A 23,320-nucleotide genomic window follows, 5' to 3' on the forward strand; every position below is an offset into this window, starting at 1 on the left:
TCATTGACAAAAGTAGAGAAAATAGTACAGTTAACCCAGCTTCAAAAATTATCAGTATACCTTGCTTCATCTATACTGCCTTGATTTCTCCCACATCATTTCCTGCTGACTTTTTTTTAAAGCAAACCCTAGACATCATGACATTCAAGCTGTAAATGAGTATTTCTAAGAGATAAAGACTGTTGCCTTAGCCACATTGCATTATCATCATTACATCAAAACAAACCAAGAACAAAAACACTTGGCAATAATTCCCTCAATCACTTTCAACTCTAACATTTTAAGCCCCCAAACCTCCCACAAGCTAGATTTTAGTCTGTTATAGCCACCTTTTCCTAAAACTAAAGCTTTTTACTCCATTCTATAAATGAGGAAGAGTTTTAGTATTTTTACCTGATAGCTTCACTGATCTCCAATTCTGTGCTTCAAACCAAAGGGAAACATGAAAAACGTAGAATTGAGTAAAGAGCCAATCAAAGGTTCAGATGTTCAAAAGAAGGCAGATTCCTCATGACACATTAAAGAAATAGAATTTTTCTGACTAAAAAGGAGACACACCAATGGAGTAAATTAGATGCAAGAATCATTCATTCATGCATGCATTTTTTCATTCATTCATTCAACAAACACTAATTGAACATTTGCTTTATGCCAGGGACAACGGTAAATGATGGGAATGAAAATATGAATATAACACAAAGCATCGCCCACAGAAGTGTGGCAATAAGCTAGCCTCCATTTTCAATTAGGGAAAAATTAATAGCTGTGGGATTTAATATGTAGTTGGGAGGCTAGCAAAATATTGAAGTTCGTTTTCAAAGGACTCTGGGAATCTCTTTCTAGAAGCAGGAGAATATCATTTTTATTTAGGATGGCTTAAATATAGAGAGAGGATAAAAAATACTTTAAGTTGTCTTTAAATTCTTAAGATTTTAAAACCCTGATTTGATACTTGGGCAAGAAAGTTATAATGTACAGGTAGATACTATAATGATCACTATTACCTGTCTGTTGGGTGCTGGGAGTTTTCCTATACCTAAGGGCAAAACCACCCTGATAATTGAGCTTCCCTTCTCTCTGAAATAGAAAATGTAAAATATAAAATAAAAAAAAAAAAAAAAAGAAAATGTAAAATATAACCTAAACTCACCTCTCCAAACAGAAGTCATAGTATGTGAAACACAAATGGAAGATATAGTTGTTGGTTAAAACTCATTTCAATCTTCCTTCCCTGCACTGTTCCTGCTACTGGGATATCAGGCTGTATTATCTGATGGCTACAAGATCTTTAAGTTGCTAAGTCACCACAGTAGTTTTGATATCAGAAGCTTGAAAGCCCAGTGACTGAGAAACACCACATGAGGTAACTCAGACACCTGCAAAAGGACAGCCCTGGACCAAACAGTGATATGAGAAATGTTTGCCCTCACTGACCCCTTCTTACTCTTCGCCTGTACCCATGACCTTCACATTGATTGGCTGTTGAGACCTTTGCTTAGATGAAGCTCTTGCTCCTGACTTTTCATTCTCCTTCTGTCTCCTACTCACCCCACCCAAAGAAATGTCCCTATGTATGCCCTATTCACCCAGAGCCATCTTTTATCATAAGACCAATTTTTTTAAGGTAATGTGGATATAAAAATAACTAAATTAGTTTGCTCTCCCAGAGGTATATTTTCATTTTCATGAGGACCCTCTAAAAGCATCAGTTGGTCATTAATGGAGAACAGGTGTGTGTATAGTGCTGTATTTGCTAAAAGCTTTCAGATCCATTGTCCAATTTAACCTAATTGCCACACCAGCACGGTAAGATATGTATCATTTTACAGAAAAAGAAACTGAAGTCCAAATAGACTAAGTAGCTTCTCCATGATCAGCTGACACTAAGAAGCAGAGTTATTTCTGATTTCAAATCTCATCTCAGTATCTGGAAGCCTGAGTGCTCATAATCTCCACAGGAGGGCTTAAGCAGGGCCATCCCCTGCTTAACTGGGAAGGAAGCAGCACTCACCCTGAAGTCATGACCCTTTAGTGCCCAGTTCTCTAGCTTTTTGATTCCAAATGCTCTGTTGTATTATTTTTGTTGTACTGTTGTTGTCATCCTTGTCATCTCTATTCGTTTATTTTGTTTTGTTTCCACAATCTCAGTATTTATCACTAAGGAAATGCCTTAACCCTAAGAGACCCTTCATTGTGAATATTTTAGAAAGCTGTGGCCCCCAAGTAGCAGACTAGCCTCCAAATGGCACCACACAGAAACTCAAGCCACCTCTTCAGACTCTGGTTCTCATACAAGAGGGCAAAGTCAGCCACAGAAGAGGAAATGTCTCTGTCTCTGGTACATAAATGGCCAACTTCATCACCCTTGGTTGCTTTGGTCAGAGATTCAGAAAGATTAAAGTAGATAAATCACATAGATGCCGAATTGAAATGAGTACTGCCGGATTAGCTAATAAGCAAAAAGAGAGGTAGTCAGATCTGACAAAGCAGACAACACTGAGACCATCTAGGGTCAGCTGAACTTTCACTGCACAAAGGGCTTATGTTTAAGAGAACCCAGCCAGATTCATGTACATGCAAACCTGTGTGATAACACACCATTTTCTAAGGTGGTGGTGGGGGGGTGGGGCTCTCCAGACTGGAAGTCTAGGTATCTGTGGTCTAATCCCAGATCTCACTAACTCTGAGATCCTGGATAAGTCATTTAACCTCTCTGAGGCCTCAGTTCTTTCATCTGTAAAATAGGGGCATTGAGGAGAGAAGTTTTGGGCTGAATGAAAAGTTCTATTTCTAACACTGCCTAAGATACACTATATTATATTCTCTTCTGGAAGGACATAAATTTTCACAAAAAAGCAGAATGATATAAGCACTGGAGTTAGCCTGGGTTCTAATCCCAGTTCTGCCACTTACTAGCTATGTGTCTTTGAGCAATTCACTTAACTTTCCTAAGACTCATTTTTCTTATATAAATGGAAATTATAATTATTGGGAGACCAAATGAAATAATGCATGTAAGCTGATGAGCAGAGTGCCTGGTATACAATAAGTGCACAATAAATGTCAGTGTTAGTTCATACCACATTTTAAAATGTGACAGGCATTGGCAAAGACTGGGAGAGCCAAATCCAGAGTCCCATCTGGTTGGTCTGTGAACATAGAGGAGCATGAGTGCAAAGACTGGAAAAGGCACTGCTGGGTTGTGAAGGCTTTTGTCCCCACTAAGTTTAGGCACTAGTTAGTAAACAACAAGAGTGCTTTAAGCACAGGGAGATCAGCTCGGTGCTTTGTGACCACCTAGAGGGGTGGGATAGGGAGGGTGGGAGGGAGATGCAAGAGGGAAGGAATAAAAAAGAAAAAAAAAAAAGGAGAGTGCTTTAGGAAGATCAATCTCGCAACAAAAAGAAAAACTTATTTCCTTTCTTCTAAAAGCTAAGACAGGATCATTGAGGGCCTATGGTGCTCCAGTATAACATGGAATGTCAAGTCTTCCTCTTGGAAACAGCACTGTTATATTTTCACCAGTAAATAGCTCACAAATACCTGGCTAGAATTTGGTAAAGATCTGTAGGCCTTTTGGATGAGAGCAACAGCATACATGCACCATGATCTATTCCTCATTTTTCCCGAAAAAAAAGCACTACAACCCCTGTCCCTCAAAACAATTATTTATTCTCAATGTCCCTAAAAAGTGCTATAGCCATCCCTGATAGCATATTAACTGTTCAAATGAAAGCATTATACTAAAGCCTGCAGCATTTATGTCAAGGTAACATTGAAGGTGCAAGTCACATGTCATAAAATTAAATAAATTCACAAAGCCTATCCCCTCTCCAGTCTTGGCTTTCAATTCTGGTTGCATCATAAATGAAACGGGCTTGGTGGCCTCCACCTATCTCCTGGGAACATTTGTTTGATTTACAAAAAAAAAAGGACATGATTTGACACACTCGGCATAATTAGTATTCACTACTTAGGAGAATGCCCCAACAGTTAGAATTCAAATGTACTGAAGCAGGCCCTGCATTTCTCTCTGTCCCCCTCCTCTCTCCCTCTTCCCTCCTCTCTTTTTTCGGCTCTCTCATTTCTTCCTCAGAGGACCATGCAAACTGGAGAGGTGAATAAGCAAACCCCAGATGTCATGGGGGCTCTACACAGAATCAGGAAACAAAATGCATGTTTCAGCCACAGCGGTTCTGCGTAGCTAGCAGAGGCTGCTGTTATCTGCTCTGCTGCCCAAACCTCTTCATGCAACTGCTGATTACACAGTGTTGGTTCCACATAAAGAATTTTCAGGAAGAAGAGCTATTTCAGAGAGGGATGCTGAGCATTTGACAGTGCTTTGCTAACAATCATTAAAGTTATTACTGCTAGTTAAATAAAGTGGGCATAAATACGTAGAAAACATTGTGGTAACTACTGTTCACAACATATAAAAATCCTCTTACCAAGCACAAAAGAGTTTGCCTGTTCATTTTAAATCTGCTTAATTTCTGTTTTAGGGGGCCTTGTGACGGTCTTCCAAAAGTTAACTGCCAAAACTGTGACTCTATTTAGTTGTTTATTACACACCGACTCAAGGTGATGCATGCTGGTAGACACACAGAAAAGCAAAGAAACTTGGAGCTCCTTAGCAAAGGAGGCCAGGAAAGCTTTCGGAAAATTCTAAACTGGGAAGTATTTGTTAGAGAATTTCAATGACTTTTGAAGACAAGAATAATCTAAGCCCTAAACAAGCAGCATAAACAATTTAATTTTAAAGTTGTAATGGACAATGAAGAGGTAATGATAAATAGGAAAGACCGAGCCCAAACTGCAAGGAAATGGATGAAATCTTTGGTTCCTTGCCCCTTTAGTTTTATATGGTTGACATGCTTCCCCTGGCTCGTAGCCTGGAAATGCAAGGGAAGAAAATCATTTTGAATTTTGTTTCTACCCAAAAGTTTACGTGTGCCATTTTGGAATCATCACAAGTTTCACCTGGGTGGTATCCAGACAAATGACAGCTTCCGCTGAGTATGTGGCAATATAGCAATGCAGAAATGGGATCAAAACTAACCTGGAAGACAAGGAATGCCTCTGCAAACTCCACATCCAAGTGAACACAGGACGTTTGGTCTCTTCTCTGCAGTGATTAATTTTTATAAGATTTGAAGGCCCAGCTTAAGCTTAGCCTAGAAACTGTTTCAACTGCTTATTAATGGTCTGTGCCCTCAGTAACTATCCTTGAAGAGAGGGAAACATAGACCTTTAAGAGCATCTACTCAACTCTACATTCAAAGCCACAACATTTTTATTTTATCTGTTGGTTTGGTGAAGGCTTGGGAGGGCGAGCAGTTCCTCCCTTCGTTCATTTCTTGGAATGGAAATGGAAACTAATTGCATGCTGCTCTTAAAATCAGTTTAAAAAATACTTTGAAACTTATCCCGTAAAGAAGCATAACCATAGGTGACAGTTATACCTCAAAGATTGGTCACTGGCAGTTCATTTATATTTTCTTTCCCAGTACACTCCCTCCACGCACCCATCCCCATCACCACCACCACCATTACCCCAAACAAAATACTCTACTTTTGAATTAAGGTTTGTGGAAAGGCCTGAACAGAGTAGTATAGATGAGTAAACAGTGTCACCTAGTGGACGGGAGAAGAAGAAAACCAGTGAATCGGCACAAATATAAGCTTGGACCAGCTGTCAGCTTTGGGCCACATTTCCCCCTTATTTTGACGCTCTGTTATCACCTATGAGCAAACAAGAAAGTTCCCTTAAGGAGACACCAAAAAACAACCACAAACATATAAACCAAAACCCCCATGGCTTTCCGTCTCTCGTTCTCTAGTTCCCTAATGAAGGTATCATCCAAATAAAAATAACAGCTAACATTTAATGAGCATTTTCCATGAGTCAATATTTGCAGAGTGCTTTACCTGGGTCCTCTCACATCATCATCCAAACAGTCCAATTATTTGTTAGGGAGTTTGGGTGGCTTATTCCCAATGTCACAGAGCCTGGCTGTGATAAACCGTGCAGTAATGCCCACTAGTTAGCACCCCACACGCACAGCCCAAGGGCAAGCAAAGAGATCTTGGAGGAACAAATGTATGCAGTAACACAATAATTAGATACATAATAAGCATTTACTGTGCCCCAGACTATGTAGGGGATACAAAAAAGAACTGATACGGATCCTGACGTCCAAGAATTTATAGTCTAAAAGAAAACTTAAATTTATAGAGTACTTTCAAGTTTACATCATACTAACCTATCTTCACAACCCTAAAAGGTAATTATGGCCCTGACTTTAGAAATAAAGTTTTATGATTCATCCAAGTTCACACAGATAAGAAGTGGCAGCTCTTCAGATTTAAAAGCAAGTTCATCACTCCATCTCATGCTGCCTCTTTCCCAAATGCAGCTGCTACAGATCCCTGTTTTATGACAAGGGGTGGAGGATGAAAACAGCAGAGAGATGACTCAGGGACTAGTCATCACGGGATCAAGGGTAGAACGTCCTTCTTTCTCCCTCTACCACTTTTAAACCACCCCTGCCCTGAAAGCAATGACAAAAAAATCAAATTTCTCAATAGATTAAATTAAAACAAACCATTTACATTCTGTATACCTCAAAAAATGAAGCTATAAGAGAACTTCCATAATCTAAAAAAGGGCATACACACAAAACAACATATAGCTAACGTCATACTTAATGGTGAGAGACAGGACACCTTTCCCCTAAGATGGTAACACTACAAAGATATCCTCTCTCATCACTCCTTTTCAAAGTCCTAGCTAGTGCAATAATACCAGAAAAATAAATAAAAGATGTACTGATTAAAAAGGGAGAAATACAACTGTCTTTATTTGCAGATGACATCATTGTTAATATAAAGAACTCTGAGGAAGCTACCAAAAAACTCCTGGAACTAGTAAGTGATTATAGCAAGGGTGCAGGAAATTAGATCAATATACAAAAGTCATTGTTTTCCTATACACTAGCCATGAACAACTTGGATATGAAATTATGAAACAATACCATTTACAATATTACCAAGAAGAAGAACATCAACAACTTGGTCATAAATCTTAACAAAATATATACAGGAACTGCATGTGAAAAATTACCTTCAAAGGGGAGAGAAAAACCTCCTAGTACATAAAAATAGGTTAACAGAATCAGGAATAGAGTATATTCTTTATCTTTGTAAAGACTGGGGAATTCTGCCTGAGGTGAGATTCTAGATTTCAAATTCCTAGGATTAGTAGCCCATCAGAGGCTCTCTGGTCCCCTTCTCCCCTCTGTGCTCTTCTTATAGAATAAGGGAAATAAAATCAGTTGTGGCGTACTCAGAGTGCCCTAACTCACATGAAAATAACAAAGAGGGAAAAAAAAAGTCAGGTTTTTCATAAAAAGCCTTAATTCTGTCAGATGGAAGAAAGAAGCAAGTACAGCATTTCTCCCGGCTCCAAGGACATGATATTGCCTTTCTTAACTTTCTTCCAGCAGTTAAGATTCCAGATCTAAAATCCTTTAAGGATCTTTTTAAATCATAGAGGTCATTTTAGCTTATTGAATGGAGCTGAGAGATACAGCTGAAGTTTCCTACTTACTTTCCATACTATCAGTACCACAAAGAAAATTCATCTGCATATATCATGCAAAATAAGAACAGGGTGGACCTTGACTTGTATGCTTTGTGTACTCTATGTGACTGTGCCAGACACTTCCCAAAGTGCTTTACACATAGTAGCTCATTTAATCCGCACAACAACCCTGTGAAGGAGGTGCTGTTATTATCCCCATCTTACATAGCTAAATATAAACTCAGAATTTTTTTTTTTAACATTGCAGAGTTTCTTTTAAAAGTTTCCCTTTGGATTCTTGAGATAGCCAACAACCAACAATATGTCAACTAAAATATCTTATAATGATTTGATTCCTTCACAATATTTCAGGAAGCTATTATTTGTAAAAAGCAAGGTATATTGGTGCTGTGGGGCCCCTTGTGTGGTGGTAGAAAGGCAGGAAGGGTGATTCGGTTGAGACACATCTCTGTAAACTCAGTGATGTGCTGGTCAGTGTTTAACAACCAGCTCTCTATTTAAATAAAAAGGGCAATGGAAGAGAAAAGAAAAAACAAAGAAAGGCCTGATTCGTAGCGTTTGCTCATTGCTGTGCGTAAGTACTCTCACCATTGCCAATTATAATGCTCACAAAGTTCCTAAAAATTTAACCAGCCAATAGGAGCTGACTCTAGCACACCACTGCAAAGCTTCTTGAAGACAGTGTTCATGACTGTTTTGCTCAGCCTAGCACCTAACACAGTGCCTAACAGTCAGTAGACACTCAATAAATATTTGTGGAATGAATGAATTAGTGAACTAATGAGATGCAATCAAGTAAATTAGGTAGAAGTATACTATCTTCCACTGGTTATAATATAACCAGGACCTTGCTGCTTCAGTGACATCCCAGTCTCTATTTATCATGATGGTCATGATTTGTGCTACAATTCTGTGGAGGGAAGGAGAGTATTATCTCAACACTGTGCTTTGTTAATCATAATGGAAGTGCTCAGAGAGATAAGACTTCTGACTCTGTGTTTCCAAAAGCAGTAAGAAAGAGACATTAGACTTGTTTTTGTGCAACTTAATCAAACATTACTAAATTTATAATTTTGAAATGTTATTATTTAAAACTCCTGTAAGAAAAAATAGCAATGTTATGTCAATCTGAAACTCTGGCTTCTAACATTTTGAAACAATAATTGAGACAATTATTCCGATTAGGAAATTTTCTCAGAAACTCAATTGTTTCATTAGAACAAAACAGACAGGGAACTAGCTCTTCAGTACCATAGGGCAGTTTCTTCTTCCTCCTGGAAATGATTTTCTTGTACCACACATTGGACGGAATGTCAGAAGGGAACTAGATATTCATTTATTCATAAGCAAGTGAACTGATTTCAATTTGTCTAATAGCAATTGTGTGCACAACCTTTAAGAGATGGAAGCAGACATCGTATAAGACCATTAAACTTTTAAATGCAAATGAGGAAGAGTAGTAAGACCTTGACATAGCCTAAATTGAGTATCAGACCAATCTAAAGTATCTAAGCAGAGAGGCTGCTGCCTTCCAGCATAGGGTTACAAGATAAAATACAGGATACCCAGTTAAATTTGAATTTCAGATAAACAATGAATCATTACTAAGTATAAGCATGTCCCCAGTAAAACTCCCAATATTGCATGGGACATAGTTGTACTAAAAAATGATTTGTTGTTTACCTGAAATTTAACTTTAATGGGGTATTTGTATTTTTATTTGTAAAATCTAGCAGACTTATCCCAGGGATATGTTTGCTTGATATGACCTAAAAGGGAGCCTGAAATTTTAAATAGATTCAGTATTTAAATGTAAAAGAAGTAAAGAAAAATTTGAGGTAATTATTTTATAACCTTGAGTATTAAAGCCTTTCTCAGTTACAAAATTCAGAAGTCATGGAAGAAAAGTTTGATACGATCCACTTTATAAAAATCAAAAAATTTTTTTCTGGGGAAAGAAAGTAACCCATGTAAAAAAACAAATGACAGCTAGGCAAAAATATTTGCTGCTTGAAACATAGAAAAAGGGTTAATCTCTCACATATATAAAGAATACCTACAAATCCATAAGAGTAAATGAAAGATTGTTTATCTGATTAAAAAGTCCACAAAGGGGCTTCCCTGGTGGCGCAGTGGTTGGGAGTCCGCCTGCCGATGCAGGGGACACGGGTTTGTGCCCCGGTCCGGGAGGATCCCACATGCTGCAGAGCGGCTGGGCCTGTGAGCCATGGCCACTGAGCCTGCGCGTCTGGAGCCTGTGCTCCGCAACGGGAGAGGCCAAAACAGTGAGAGGCCTGCATACTCCAAAAAAAAAAGTCCACAAAGATAAACAGAGTATTCACAGAAAAGAAAATAGATATCACTCTTGAATAAGTAAAAAAAAAAAAAAAAGATGCCCAACTTCACTCACAGTAATAAAAATTAAAATTAAAATGAGATGAAGTTGAGGTTTTTTCCATCTTTGTAACAGACTGGCAGAGTTCCAGAAGCTTGATAATAAACTATATTGGCAAGACTGCAGAAAAATAATACTTTTATATTGTTGCTGGTGAGAGTATGAATTTGGTAGAATTCTTATGGAGGGCTATCAGACAGTAAGCTTCAAATACATATCACATTGACCCAGCAGTTCTACTTCTAGGAATTTATGCTACATATATACAAATGCAAAATGAATTAAGTTCAAGGATGTTACCTGCAGCATGGTTGTAATGGAAAAAATTTGTCAACAACCTAAATGTTCATCAACAGGGGACTGATTAAGTAAATTATGGTACATCCTCACAATGGAATACTATGAAAATGTAGAAAAAGAATTAAAAATGATTAATGTATTGATATGGAAAAATCTCTAGGTTATACTGATGAAAAGTAAAGGGTTTATAGGATATTAAAATTTGGGGGGATGGAGAATGAGACAGAAAAGGAATATATATTTGCACTGGTTTCTATTTGCATTTAAAAATGTATCTGATAGGATAATAAATCAATAATAGTGGTTACCTATCAGAGGGATACCTATCAGAGGGATGGTTGGATGAAAGGTGGGGAAGGAAAAAAGTCTTTTAATAAATATCTTCTATATATTTTATATTTAAAACGTGAAAAAAAAAATGTGAATGTATCACCAATTCAAATAATAATAAAATGAACATAATAATAAAATGAACATAATAATAAAATGAACATCAATCCTGATGTTATTCAAAAATAATAAGACTTAATTTTTGGATTAAGGTTACAATAATTATTGAAATTCCTTAATCCTTCTCCTTATCCCACTGTGATGAACTAATGTTCCCAGTATTGTTTTTAGTCTCAGAAGAGAGGCATGGTGATAGCACAGTCCCATGACTTGACTCAACTATCCTCAGTCCAGAACTATTACACAGTCCTTAATACTCCTCATCAAACTTTAGCCTAGGTTATCAGCAACAACAAAAATAAATAATTGCCAAGCACTGGCTGTCAGTAGCATATCATGCTAGCTTCTTTGCTTCAGAAAACCTATTAGCCCTTGCACTGGCAGGCTTAAAAGGAAGGCGTTGGGTATAAATTTTTTTAATTATTTATTTATGTATGTATTTAGGCCATGCTGTACAGCATGTGGGATCTTAGTTCCCTGACCAGGGATTGAACCCACACCCCCTGCAGTGGAAGCTTGGAGTCTTAACCACTGGACCACCAGGGAAGTCCCAGGTATAAATTTTAAAAGGTGAAAGTTGCCGTAAATGGTAGAGACAAGAACACTGGACTCCAGAAGAAAATGTAATCACCATTTTATGTCGGAGGAAAGCTCCAACTTGAGCCTTGAAAGATGAGAACTCAGAACAAGAAAAGGAGTCCAGAGGCATTTCAAATGAGGGAACATGATGAGCAAGGGCACAGACATGGAAAAAGTTGTATCATATTTAGATCAATGAGCAAACTGGGAGTTTTCCACACAAAATGTGGATTGTAGGAGAAAAAAATGGAAAAGTAGGTTAAAACGTGTAGCAGAGATTGCTGGTTGTCTGTGCCAAAATGTGTTCTCTTCCTCCCTTTTTTTAAGCAGAATACTTATTTTTAGCTAGGTACATTAACACATGGAATAAAAGGCCACATTTTCTCAGCCTCCCTTGCAGCTAGTTGTTGCCAGGTGATCAGGTTCTGGATGCATTCTATGGGATTCTGAGTAGTCTCCTTAAAATGGAGGAGGAATGCCCCCAAAACATAAACACACAAACAGGAACCAAAAGTCCATGAGGAAGAGTTTTGTTACAGACACGTAGAACAAGACAAGGAAAGATGAAGAACAGATTGTTTTCCTTTACCCCATCCAAAATACCTTGTGAAAAACAAGGCTTCAATCAGAAGACAAAAGAGTTGTTTTCTTGAGGATTTTGTGAAAAGTTGGAACACAGATAGTGCTTTTTTTCATAACCAGGTAACAAAGGGCAATACACTGAGAAAGAGGAGTTTTCTCCTAATTACTATGTGAGGCTGTGTGGTTCCAGTGGAATGGAAGCTAAGTGGGGTACTGTTTTGGCATTTCACAGGTTTTCAACCTGGGAATATACTAGAAAATAATCAACATTCTCATGAAGATTGGCAAAAAATGAGGAGTCTCTCTTACTTGGTTTCACAGATTTGGCTTTGATGGCTGTGGGCATCAAAAGGGAGATCTAGAGCAGAACTGGATAGAACTGATCATGAGCTCATGGAAGCCCCCATGAAGTCACTGAGAAGCAACTGAGTAATACCAGAAGTAACTGAGGATGACTTTGAACAGAGGGTCTAAAGACTTGTGTTATGTGGGAACATTAAAATTAGCCATTGAAATGTGAGATATTGCGATTAACGTCAACTTATTTTCTCAAAGGTTACTGGGGTACAGTGACAGCCTCACTATATATGTGTCAGTGTTCCTAAGATGAGGACCCCCACTAAAGCAGCAAAGAAAAAACATAGCTAGAAAAATGATAAGGTGAGGCCCATTGATGGTGCTGAGATACCCTTTCTGGGCATGAGAAGGTGATTGATTAGTAATGGTGAATAGGAAGGGTAAATGACTAGTAGTGGTAGCCCAACCAGGAGGCAGCTGTGCTGTGGGGAAAGAGCACTGGGCTTCACTGGAAATCCAGAGCCCTGGCAAAGGGCAAGGTCTCAGAAGCCTCACAGGCCTTTCTGACATCTCAGAGAAGATGGGAATGGACCTCCACCTTGAGAAGCAGCAGTCATTTCTCTATACAAATTGGTTTACCTCTTTCCATAGTCTCTAGAAGAGGAATAATTTGAGATTTCCAGAGCCATGCCCAAACACCAGCAGGTATGAGTCATTTTCCCCATAACCCCCAGTGCAGGAAGGAGCAAAGAGTTCACCTGCTTATTCTAGTTTGTCATAGCATCTGATGAAATCATGAGGGCCCCTGACTGCCCAGACCATCAGCTCAGGAAGGCACTACTACTTGGTTTCTGAGGACTTAGGACTCCTTAATTTTTATTTGTTTGGTGTTTTATTTGCCAGATGTGATGATCATCTTAAATCCAAGTTTTTGCTTATTAGAAATGAAAGCCATGGGACTTCCCTGGTGGTGCGGTGGTTAAGAATCTGCCTGCCAATGCAGGGGACACGGGTTCAAGCCCTGGTCTGGGAAGATCGCACGTGCCTTGGAGCAACTAAGCCCGTGCACCACAACTACTGAGCCTGTGCTCTAGAGCCCGCGAGCCACAACAACTGAGCCCATGTGCCACAACTACTGAAGCCCACACACCTAGAGCCCATGTTCCGCAACAAGAGAAGCCACCACAATGAGAAGCTCGTGCACCGCAACGAAGAGCAGCCCCCACTGGCGGCGACTAGAGAACGCCCACGCGCAGCAACGAACACCCAATGCAGCCAAAAATTAATTAATTAATTATTTTTTTAAAAAAAGAAATGAAAACCACCATTAAGAAGGACCGTGGCATTCTAAATTCAATTTTTAATGCTTCCCTTTTTGAAGTCTGGTGTTATAAAGTTATCTATCACAAAAGGGAAGGGAGAATGGGAAGAGGAAAAGAAATGGAGGAGGGAGAACGAGAAAAGAGTTAGCAGAAAGACCATGTGTAATTGTACTTGGAAACCATAGAGAAATTTATCCCCAAGCACTACAGACTGGGTTATAAACTACTCTGCAAGTTCTGACATTATACAAGTATGACTACGTTGCCAAAGCAATATTTTTACATTCAAAATATTCTTATATTTCACATGGACTTTGTCAAACTAAAACTAGTTATATTTCAAAAGAACTTTCTAACACTGTTCAATTTATTTAAAACAGTCAATTGACCACTTCAGACTTCTTTTAAAGGAATTCAGTATGCAAAAAAACCCAGAATATTTGATTTTCACTATTAACCTTGGCTTTAAACGCTAAGGTGGGAGAATGGGAGGAAGCAGGATTTCTCTAGTTGACTATATGTAAAGTGCTGGTGAACCAGACCAGATTAAACATGAAATCTCCTTTAATCATTCTAACCTAACATTTTCACGTTCAAAGCAGAACGTTTGGCTAACCAAAGAAATCCACATATTGTTTGTGCTTTTGTAGCATCTAGGCATATTTAACCAATCATTTATTAGTGATTCACGGAAAATCTTTTAGGTCATATCTAGGTATCTAAACAACTGGAGTTGTTTTTAATAATTCATGTTGATAAACCTACTATAACCTGGTAATTGGCTTTGCCTGGTGGTAGCAATGCTGCATTTATTCTCTGGTTTGCCCTATTTTTTAAAATTTTTATTGGGGTATAATTGATTTACAATGTTGTGTTAAATTCAGGTGTACAGCAAGTGAATCTGTTATACAAATACACATATCCACTCTTTTTAGATTCTTTTTTCATATAGGCCATTACAGAGTATTGAGTGGAGTTCCCTGTGCTATACAGTAGGTCCTTATCAGTTATCTATTTTATATATAGTAGTCAATCTTAATCTTCCAATTTATCCCTTCCCCCCTTATCCCCCTGGTAACCATAAGATTGTTTTCTACATCTGTGACTCTGTTTCTGTTTTGTAAATAAGTTCATTTGTGCTTTTTAGATTCCACATATAAGCAATATCATATGATATTTGTCTTTCTCTGTCTGATTTACTTCACTCAGTTTGACAATCTCTAGGTCCATCCATGTTGCTGCAGATGGCATTATTTTGTTCTCTTTTATGGCTGAAAAATTTAGTTTTTTGGAGGCAACTTGGCAGTATCTATCAAAAAAAAGTGTAAACACTTTGATCCAGTAATTTCAATTCCAGAAATCTAACTTACAGATACATAAGTGTGCAAGGGTGTAATTGCAAAGACGCTTAGTTACACATTATTTGTGATTGTAAAAAAACAAAAGCCATTGTAAGGCCATTAACAAAGAAACTGGTAAATAAATTATAATGTATCCATACAGTAGAATATTATTTGAGTCAAAGGAATTAGGGAAATTCAGGATATATTTTTATGTTTAATATGCAAGGGGCTGAATAATTTGCTTAGTATGATCAAACTGTTTTAAAAAAGCCTATATATAAGTGTATGTATATGCATATATATGTGTACATGTATATGCATAATATATTATCATATATAAATGTATACTATTGCATATATATGCACATATATATTATCATGAATGTATACATACTTACATGTATGTATTTTCTATTTGTCTATATTTATATATATAGAGAGAGAAAGGTCTAGAAAATATACACCAAATAGTTAAGAATGGATATCTATGGAGAGAAGAAATGGAATAGGATGATTATATAGTTAGCTGATCATCTATAGCACTAATATGTTCTCTTTCCTTCTGCCATTTTGGCCCATGTATTTCATGGGAAGATGAAATGAAATAGTGGTTAACTTGGTTCTCTATTTCTTAGCATTTGTGCCTATGCTTCTTTTCTCCCCTGTGACCTGTGTGTGTGTGTGTGTGTGTGTGTGTGTGTGTGTGTGTAAATTGAAATTATTGAGAAACTATTGGTGAATCTGAGGTGGTAGATAGTGTTAGAATTCATGTATCCATTTTTTTCTTGTTTCCTGTGATTTTATCATCATAGATAATGTGTACAGCCAGGAGTAAAGATATTTTTAAATGTGAGTGATGTATAATTTCTGAGGGTATTATGTTAGAATGCAGATGACTCCTTTCTCAGGTTCAAAGAAAGCCTTGAGCAAAATGTTAAGAAAGATGTGGGTTGTTTGGTGCTTCTGCTTTCAGTGCCCCTGCTCTCTTGTTGTCTTGAATGGCAGAGATTTTCAAGCAGACCCAGGTATGAATGTCAGTTCCATCAGTCACTCCATCAGTGGCTTGGGACACTCTAGTCTTCCAAAGCCTTAGTTTTCTACTAAATGACACAAGAGTATCCATCTAATAGGGATTTTGTAAGGAATACGTGAGGTACTGCGTATGAGAATGCCTAGTTTACATTGCAGATGCATTAACTCTCAGCTTTAAAGCTTATTTCATTTACTGTCCTAAGTGCCAACTTCAGCCTTAGAAACCAAAGAGTAACCCAAACACAGTGTATCACTTGCATGGGTTCAGAGAGCAAGATTCTGAGGAGCTAGCAGTCACCAAAGAGGTCTCTGGGCTTAGTATATGTGCCTATGGATATGCAAAAATAAGATTATGAAAGCCGCAAGTGGGAAAATCCTGAGGCCACACAGGTTGCTTAATCTTTGTGCTAAATAACTTCAATCCCCAGGGAGTGGCAGGGAGGAAAAACAACTACTCACTCTTGCTAGCAACCCAACTGTCGGGGTGTGTGTGAGTTCATGTGAATGCCAGCTTTACTGGGAAAATGGATTGGGGTTGACCTGGAGAGACACTGAAAAATGGCTGCCTTCCTGGAGCTCTTACTGCAGACCTCTGCAGTCTTTTTTCCTTTTGTTAATTAAAAAGCTAAACTCCTGCCTCAATCCCATGATTTCCACAGTGGGCCCTACAAAAAACTGCAAAAAAAAAAAAAAAAAAAAAACCCTGAGGACTCCTTAAGCTAAGGTTTTTTATATGTATATAAATTTATTTATTTTTGGCTGCGTTGGGCCTTTGATGCTGCCCACGGGCTTTTCTCTAGTTGTGGCGAGCCGGGGCTACTGTTCATTGCTGTGCGCGGGCTCCTCATCGCGGTGACTTCTCTTGTTGCACGGGCTCTAGGCACGCGGACTTCAGTAGTTGTGGCACACAGGCTTAGTTGCTCTGAGGCATGTGGGATCTTCCCGGTCCAGGGCTCACACCCGTGTCCCCTGCATTGGCAGGCAGATCCTTAACCACTGCGCCACCAGGGAAGCCCTTTATGCTAAGACTTTTAGAATTGCTTGCTCTCCAAAACCAATGTGGGATAGAACGGGTGTGAGGGAGATGGGTTGCGAATGGATAGAAATACAGGTATAACTCCCTTGTATAAAATTATTGCATAATGGAACTTTCTGCAAGACCAGAGAATATATGACATAAAAGCAATATTCCAAATCAAAGCACTTCATTTGTCAAAGTCACTGAAATAGTTGTTTAAAACACACACGCGCTCACATGCGCACGCACACACACATACTGTTTTCTAAAGTGTGATGTTTTCTGCCTCAGCCTTTTCTTCTCACTTGGCAGCCCTGTTGTGTACACGATCTCTACAGGAATGCAGAAAAACCACCTGAGGGAGAAAATTACTAATCACTAAAAATTACTAATCACGCTCTCACACTAAACAAATCCCACCGGGAGGTTTTTAGTTACACGTCGGGATATGAGTTCTTTTTTTTTCCTCTCAGGTTAATGATACAAAGGCATACAAAATAAAAAAAAGGAAGCGTGTCACATCTTAATATGCATTAGCAGGGATATTTTTACATGATAACATCTAAGTCTCAGTCCAAAATAAAGGCAAAGTAGACTGAAAGTCTCTAATGCCCACCGCTGGGTCTCTCAGAAAGAAAAGAGGTTGGAGAGAGAATCATACTTCCCACAGCATTGAATACTGTGCCTATCATCGCCCGGCGGTGGCCCCTATCATTTACTGTAACATCCAGTGACCTTATTTTCACATGATATTCAATTCACAAGCTCATCAGGTGCCTGTCATATATTATTTCATTAAATAGACCAGTGTGTTATTTATGGCAGTCCCCACCAATTTATATCATATTTTCATACTGTTTATCTTATACTTGTTTATCTTTTACTGTTTCTTTAGTCCATTGTAAATAGCCTAGGCCCATGTACCTACTTAGCTGATCAGAAGTTGAGCGTATCCAATTCAATGGTCATATTACAAATGAGAGAAATTAGTAGAAGCAGTAGAATTCAGGGTTTCTTTCATTTGAGTGCCCCTTGGGTTCGTTTTTCTTCTTTATTATTATTTTTTTGGCTGATTATGAAACATAACACCATTCATCATAAAAAAAAAATTTTTAAGCAAGTCAGAAGTGTATAAAATACAAAGTCCTTCTACAATACCCCCCTTTTCCAAAGACCATTATACACAAATAAATTCTTCATGTATATAATATAAATCTATGTATAAATATAAATATATCCCTCCAATTGGAATAATATTAAACATATAGTTCCATGATTTACTTTTCACTGAACAATATATTCTAGATTCCTTTCTATATCAGTAAATACAGAGTTACATCCTCCTTTTGAACAGCCACTGAGTATTTATTCCATTTGGGGGTCATTTTGTAATTCATTTAAATAATTTCCTATTAGTGGGCATGTAGCTTATCCCCCATTTTTCAGTCTTTTTAATAAAGCTGAGATGAACAATCTTATAAATATATCTTTGAATACTTTTCTAATTTTCTCCTGAGAATAATTTCTAGAAAAGGGGTCACTTCATCCAAATGCATGACATTTTTAATTTTGAAATATGTTGACAATATAGCTTATGGGAAAAGTTGATTCAACATACCCACATTCGCACAAACACCACATATTCTACAACAAAAAAACATTCTAACTGACAAAGCATTTGAGTCCCAAAACTCCAAAATCTAAACCCCTTGTTTTGCGTGCCGCACCAGCACCTAAAATGCCAGTAGTAACCGTGTGCTATGTTCATTCAGTTCTTCTTTAGTGTGTGGTGAAAATACTGCATTAATAAATAAATAAAACATTACATTCTGGGTTGAGAGAAAAAAAGTGATTCAACCCCAAAGAAAAATTAGCTCCATCTGGGGGCAGTCCACCTCTGACCCTTGTCTCTAACAGTGCATGGGGTTAACTGGATGGAGTCTCTCGATCTTTCATTTTCTGTGACAGTGTCAAGGAAGAGGAGCCACCTGAGAAAGAAAATGTAGAAAGGGCACACCTCAGACAGGAGGGGGAAGAGGGGGTGGTAGGTGTGTGTGCACATGCACACATGTTAAAATTCTACTTCCCTGTGACATTTGGCTTTCTAATTCCATTTTGGCACCCAGAGTAATTAAGCAACATCTGCTAAGTACCCTGTCAAAGGTGTTCCTTCCGTCGTCCCAGCCCCTACCTCCACCTATCCGGGCTTTGGTTTTCTCCCCTCTTTATTTGGAGGCTTTTTGAGGCCTCCCAGTCACCACCTGTGTGGCAAAACCAGCCTTCCCTCAAGATCAGTCGCTCTGCAACAGTGCACAGGTGTGTCGAGGAGCAATCTCGGCATTCTTGCTTTTCACTTAGGCAGAAAGAAAACAAAAAGGCAGAAGATTAAGTTATACCCCGGTACAAACAGGTGAGAGAGAGAACACAGGCGAAGCCATGTAAGCTAGAACCATATTTAGATAAATGTTGCTGGAGGGTTCCTGGTGATGTAATTGGGATCAAAATACCTTAAAAGTAAACAACTACAGAGACACAGAAACCTGACTTTTGTGGAACAGCACCAATTCATTTTAGTTGTTATGGAAGCGGCAAGTCTATGGTAAATACGATTATATTATTGGAGGGGAAGAGACTAGAATTGACATGTATTGAGTACACCTACTATGTGCCATGTAGTATTTATGCCAAGACTTTAGGTATTTTTCTTGGAAAGTTGCACTTTGTCTCTAAGGCACAGAGTTCATGAATCTATAAAAATAAGCCTCTCTGGGGAGTTCCCTGATGGTCTAGTTGTTAGGATTCTGCGCTTTCACTGCCGTGGCCTGGGTTCAGTCCCTGGTCAGGGAACTGAGATCCCACAAGCCACAGGGCACAGCCAAGATTTAAAAAAAAAAAAAAGCTCTCTCATTTCTTCTCCTGTCCCTCACCACTTTGCTGGCAGTTCTTGATACCTCAGATCTGCTATCTTTCAGTGTGGAAACACTTCTCTAATCCTGGCTCTCTCTCACACACGAACACACGCGGTGATAATAAATATGAAAATGCTCCATTCTTAGGAGAGCACTCACAAACCCAAGGATCACTGAGCCCTGTCAATATAATGTGTAAATCCAAGGAGATAATAACTACAATATTATGTCGCATTGAAGAAAGGCAAATTAAAACCCTTAAAGAGGAAAGAATTTTTTCAGTAGAGGATGGCAGGCTTCTTCCTCCTCTCTCCTTCTCTCTCTCTCTCTTTCCTTCTAAAGGTCTGATTCCCATGTTGCAATAACATTTCCACAACCTTGGGCAATTGAAACACTTGTCCTTAGCTACAGCGTATTACTCATTCTGTGGGTTAAGTTTTCTCAGGCATTGGCATGCCAAGACATCAAAAATCACAGAGAAAAGGCCAGAGCATTTAATTTTTCCTATGTCTACTGGAAGAAAAAATATCTTAAGTAAACAACCTCAGCCAACTTGAATAATTAATAGCAATGTTTTTTTGTTTTTTTTTTTTTAATAGCAATGTTTTAAAGAGGCTTCCCATTCAAGGGAAACTCATAGTTGGTTTTGCTACTGGGTTTTTATCCCTGAATATGGAGATGCTGATAGCAAAACTGACATAAAACCACTTCTGGCAGAAATGTTCTCTTGCTACCTGAATGTTTGCTGCCTGCACACGTTAGGCGGCCTTAGCTCAGAGGTGGAAAATTGAGGAGCATAAACTCACAGGTTTCCACGATGCTGCTGCCAAGTAATGAAAAATGGCCTGAACATGGTCCTCCGCAGCTCTTAGAGCTGCTGCTGAACCATGACAGGCCATAGAACTGAGCAGAATTGGTGGCGGAGGGAGGGGTGGAAGAAGGGCATAGCACCATGGTTAGGAGCACAAGCACCGAGACTACCTGGGTTCATATCCCAGCTTAGCTCCTTACAAACACTGTGGCCTTGGGCAAGTTATTTAACCCCTTTAAGTTACTATCTCTTCTTCTGTAAAATGAGCACAGGAATAGGACCTTCTTCTTGAGTTTGCTGCTGTAATTGAATAGGACAATGCCTGTGATGCTGTTAGCTGCACAGTGCCAGGGTCAGTGCTTGATGAAAAGCAGCAGTTGGCATTGCCAGCCAGTGTGCACCTCTGCCACCTACCAGCCCTCCCATTGCCAGACCCAACTGATTTAGAGAAAGAAGTTGGTTTCGCATGCAGCCCAGCCCCACCGGCCTCTATTCACCCCATCTTTGCTTTACCCCAGCCCTGCCCTTCCCCGCCCTGCATCCCCAGGCAGCCTAGGTAAGTCTCGGTAGAAGGCTCCAGACAAGCCAGTCCTGAACACCAGACCAACTGGATAGTGAGACCAAGGGCCAAAACCAAAGCCTTGACCCACAAACCCAGGACGAAAACTGCTGCTCTTGCCAGCAAAAGGCAGGGGCTTGCAAACTAGGAGAAAGGGAAGTGGAAGCAAATAAGTGTGCCCCAACAAGATCTTGCCAGGCAGCTAAGTAAGAAGTTTATCAGGGTTCTGTTCACAACAACAAGCCCAACAAACAAAAACAAACAAACTTCCACATAAGGGTAGAATGGAGCAAAGGCAAGGCAAGGTGCCCAGGTCACCTGCTCTAGGGTTTCTGAGACACAGAGAGAGTGGCTGGAAAAGTAAAAAACAGCAAAAGGAGATGAGCAGAGAGAAGGGACTTGAGAATGTCACATTTTCACCAGTTCTGCCCCCATTCAGCTCACACAGAATTCTGCATTCAGTTGGGGATGGGGGGAGCCTGCAAGAGAAGAGACAGACGAACACTGGGATGTGTCCAGGAGATGGCAAACAGGCTAAAGGGGAGTCCCACACTGTGTAGGAAGAGGGACAGAGAAAAGATTTCAAAGTGTCCTAGAAAGGAGGCATCTCAGATGTGATATCAGCCTTCTCTGAATTGTTGACGTTTTCCCAGCTAGACCACTTTGTCTCTGTGCCTCCAAAGAGCAGAGTTAGGCTTGGTGTGTAGAGCTTACAGGCAGGCAAATTTCAGCAAAATATAAGGAAGGTATAACCAGCTGACCTCCAAAATTGTAGTGGGAGCGTTGAACTATTCTGGCTGTTGTCAAGGAGATGGTGGAAATCTTACTGGCAGGATTCCTGACTGGATGGGAGGCGGGGAAGGGGGGGGATGAAAGGACCTCTGACCCTGAGGTCCCTTTCCATTCTGCATGGTAAAACAGGGAGAGTCAGTGAGCACAGCCACAGCCATTTTTCTTCAGAATTAATACCAATTTATGTTTCCTCCTCTCCTCCCACCACTTGATTTTTTTTCTAAATAAGTAAATGGGACATAACTGATTTCTAACCCTCAGATTCAGTAACATTTAGAGGCTGATTATTAACTCACTGAAAACACTGGATTACTTCTCTCTTTCTCTCTCTCTCTCTCTCTCTTTCTCTCATGTGTCAGAAACAGGGAAAACAAAAAATAATTTTTAGAACACATTTTTAAAACATCAAGATTCAACTACATATTTTTTCTATTTTCCATATAAGAAACAAAACTAAAAGGCACATACACTGGAAAATGTTGTTTGAAACACATGGGACAAAAGGATAGTGTCTTAATGTATGAAGAGTTCATAGAAATCAATATGGAGACGATCAGAACGATAGAAAAGAATGCAAAGGGGATGCATAGAAAATATTCAAAATTATATATATTTATATTGAGATATATATTAAGCTATATGTGTAGATATATATATACATATATATCCAACAAATATATGGGAAAATGTTCGGACTCACAAGTAAAGACATGCCAGTTAAAACAATAATGAGATAGTATGTTGTGCCTATAATGCTAGTTTCTACTATTTTTTAAATCAAATATCCAAACCGATCTGGATCCCCATTTTTTTTTTTTTGAGGAACAGACACAATGAAATTTATATACAAGGGTATTTGCTTCAGGGGGAGAGGATTTCTGACCTCCTTCCCAACCTCTCTTTAGACAGGAGTGATTGGCAGTGGAGAAGTGCAATCATAGGATGATTACTCATTTGAGATGGGTTCATTGGACAGACCCTCTTCTGGTCTTCAGTTGTAGTAAAGACCAGAAGCTGATTTTTGCAGAGAGATTTCTTGCAAGGAAGCATCACATATTTTATTTCCTGAAATGTAAAATTTATCTTTCTGAGAAAGGTGCAGATAGATATTGGTGAGACATACTTTAAAATAGTAGATAAGAGTCACAACTTCCTACTTCCAGATCTTTGCAAGAGAGAGGTAAATATCATAAAATGTATGGTAAGTGACAGGGCCCTTTAGGCCTGTAATAGGAAATCTAGCCAAGGGTCTCTGAAAACACAATTTCCAATAGCTAATTTCTCTTGTATATTGCTTGTAATATAAATAAAAAATTTTTAAAACACTA

General features: G+C 38.9%; 1 pseudogene; it reads left to right on the forward strand.

Annotated features, from left to right (window-relative positions):
* Positions 1–23,320, forward strand: part of LOC116752618 — a 126,713-nt pseudogene that overhangs the window by 87,119 nt on the left and 16,274 nt on the right.

The sequence above is a fragment of the Phocoena sinus genome, chromosome 4, assembly GCF_008692025.1.
Source record: "Phocoena sinus isolate mPhoSin1 chromosome 4, mPhoSin1.pri, whole genome shotgun sequence".
Classification (NCBI taxonomy): domain Eukaryota; kingdom Metazoa; phylum Chordata; class Mammalia; order Artiodactyla; family Phocoenidae; genus Phocoena; species Phocoena sinus.